This window comes from Macrobrachium nipponense, chromosome 39, assembly GCF_015104395.2.
Source record: "Macrobrachium nipponense isolate FS-2020 chromosome 39, ASM1510439v2, whole genome shotgun sequence".
Lineage (NCBI taxonomy): Eukaryota > Metazoa > Arthropoda > Malacostraca > Decapoda > Palaemonidae > Macrobrachium > Macrobrachium nipponense.
In genome coordinates this window covers 16,927,449-16,931,065 of record NC_061099.1, presented here as the reverse complement: position 1 = coordinate 16,931,065, position 3,617 = coordinate 16,927,449, and positions in this window count along the sequence as shown.

Sequence of the window (3,617 nt, the reverse complement as noted above, 5' to 3'; positions counted from 1 at the left end):
TCACAAAGTTAATTCCATCCATCTGCCAAATAAGTTATCAAAGACGATTTGAGAACCTGAACATTTATGTATGGCTTAGAAACACGAAGATTGCGAGGACAACTAATAGAAACATTAAAAAACTGAGTCATAACAAAAGTAGGCAGTTACCTATTTAATTTAAACAAAAGCCAGACAAGAAATAATGAATAAAAACCAGAGCTGAAGAGATACAACACATCTCATTGCGGGAACTTCTTTACACACAAGATATGTGACGTATGGAATACAACCAGTTGTAAACAGCAATAGTGTAGAAGATTTTAAAAGAAAGGTAGACAAAATCAGTAGAACACTGTGAATGAACAGTAAAACATGCTCCTAGAGATAAGTGAGCACACGATGTCTCCCCGGATGAACTAACAAGTCTTTGATACATCCTAATCCTTGTAACTCTCTCTCTCTCTCTCTCTCTCTCTCTCTCTCTCTCTCTCTCTCTCTCCAGATAAACCTAATAATGAAAAGAATGGAGAAGATAAAAATCAAATTCGCAATTCAAAGAATAGTATGATAATGGTAAATAAATTTAAGTAGAATAAATTTTACTAGACTGCCGAATTTAGCATGCGACAAGAAAATCTGCATTTCGCTTGTTTTACCTAATCTCAAATTAGTGTTTCATTGTGTTAGTAGTATATAATTCTACATTGTTCGAAGTACTACTTCTGTCTATGGCTACTGTATATATCCCTATGAATCAATTCAAGCACTTGAAATGTGTGGAGTGATTATAACTGTATATGTCATGCAGGAGTGGACAAAATATAACTATCATATGTTAAACCAGGCTTCTTCTCCTCTCTTTATTTGTGACCAGTCATTTCATTCGATGTTCCACACTCCCTGCAATAACTCGTGTCACCAAAGCTACTCAAATTCCAAAATTCAGATGGGCACATGATTTACAATTTGATATGCTATAAAAACAATACCAACAGTCGTTAAAAATAAAGCACACCAGTCACAACAATCTATTTATCTATTGCCATGGCACTTTTCAGTGTGACTACCAGGTTCTTTAACCACACATATATTGAGACTGAAATGGACTGGTGGTCCACAGCAACTAAAGGACGTGTAAAAGAAAACTCCCAAAGTAACCTAAAACCCAATCTTTTTTATACATAGACTTTAGAAATTAACAACTTTGAGACCAGGTTCTGAAACGAAGAGAGACTTGGCAAATCTATGAACATTACCATAATAATAATATGCAAAATACTTTTCAAGGTATAAACAATTACCAAAATCAATGTCATATGCCAAATAACCTCTATATACACAATAGTAACTGACATATAAATACCATTTTAGTTAATAAAAGAACCATAATTAACAGCAGCAGTCAACAATGGGCAATACAATAAAGCAATAACAATTACAGGGCACGAATATAAGAGGCACAATACAAACATAACCAAATACTTCCTCATTAAAAGCAAGCGAAAATTACCTTAAATACCAGAGCTACACAAGCTCGTAACCGACATAGCCATGTCCAACAATAATACTACGGTTTTAATAATAGGAGCCATACTCGCTCAACACTGCAACGTAAGTGCCCCTTAAAATAATACTCTTTAAATAACTAAAGCCATCTCGCACAATACAAGGACATATTCAAACCATTACAAAAACAGGGCAATAATAATTTCTGTCAGTACACTATAACTCATAAATAAAATCCCAACTCGAATAACATTGTCTTTCGTTAGAAGAACAGCAAGAGATCCACAAGAACGACCACCGAACATTGTAGCATCGCCGAACGACCTCGATCTAGAGGGTGTGACAGCAATGCAACTGCCAAAGAAGAATTCATCATTCCAAACAAGCTACTATGGTTTTGTCACCCCTAAACCTTTTAAATTTATCTCGCCGTCCTCCTCGGGGTTTCAGCCAGCAACCAACACATGCCGCTTAAAGTAAAGACCATATCCGACTCACAGGTGATATTTGAAAAACAACGGCTGCTACATCCTCAATCAAAAGCTGTTGAGCACCGGTCGCTCTGCCTATCTGACTTGCAGGGAAAACGAAGAAATGAACATAACCTTTTTCTTCTTTTTCCTCCATCTCGACGTCAAACAAGAGAGGTCAGCCAAACCACCGAAACAATGCCGTTTCGAAAAAACACTCCAAACCACACTCACACACACACACACACACACACACACACACATATATATATATATATATATATATATATATATATATATATATATATATATATATATATGCATTATACATTAAGCTACAAACGTCCTTTAATATCCAGTTCGCTCTACCTTGGAATAATATATTTTCCAATATGTTAACCGATAGGATTTATTTTTAGTTGATAATAATTTCGTCCTCTCGTGGATTCGAACCAACGGACAAAGGAGAAATCAGGACTTCGGTGATGTTATCGACTCGGCCAACAAATAAGGCATAACTTGATGCCGATTCTGACCTTACAAATCACTGTCTGCTAGTTCGCATCCACGAGAGGACGAAATTATTATCAACTAAAAAATTCCCCTTCGGTTAACATATATGAAAATATATTAGTTCCAAGGTAGAGCAAATTGGAAATTAAAGGACATTTGTGGTAATGCATGTATATGAATCACGGTGATGTGATAAAAAATTACAAAAACCTAAGATCGGGAGTGATTTGTAAGGTCAAAATCGGTATCAACTTATACCTCAATTGTTGGCCGAGCGATAACATCACTGAAGTCCTAATTTCTCCTATGTCCGTTGGTTCGAATCCACGAGAGGACAAAATTATTATCAATTAAAAAATTAAATTCCCCTTCGGTTAACATATAAAAAACATATTCATTCCGGGGTAGAGCGAACTGGATATTAAAGAATATTTGTAGCTTAACAAACCCCGAACAATCAAATAATAGGAAGCACGTTAAATCATGTAAAACCTATATTAATGATAAAGACTTTACAATTACAGGCCAAGTACATAATGAAAAAGACCTAACAACTTTGGAGTCCATTATGATAAAAAAGATAATTCCATCTTTAAATACACAATCCTCCTCTGTTCAGTTGTTTATCGCCTAGGGTGTGTTGTTTGTTTTTTTAAGAAATTCTTTCAGTCACTGCCCGTCCTTTGCGAGGAAAAAGTACAGAATAGCCTTACTGTTTTAGTTTTCGTTTTTTCTTTTCATATAATAATAATTTTTTTTATGAAATTTTTGTATGTAATATTACTCTCTTAAGAATCTTACAAATATTTTGTACATAAGTTTAGTGTTAACATGTTTTACTGTCTTTAGATATACATAAAATATCTTAAACATTTTCCACATGCTGATGTTCGTTGAATTTTATTAAATAATTGCGTAATTTTTATGAATTATGCAGTGCGTGGTTTTAATGTTCGTGTGCATATCTTTAATATAGCTTTGAGGATGCGACTGTGAGTGTGAAACATCGGCAAAGTAAATGTACATACCTGAGTACGATGCCTTTCCCTATGGTTCCCCTGATATATGTATAAAGTAAATTTCTAAGGGAATACTTTATAATAACGATGGTTTTCTCCAGCTACTAACTCGATAAAACATCTGTTT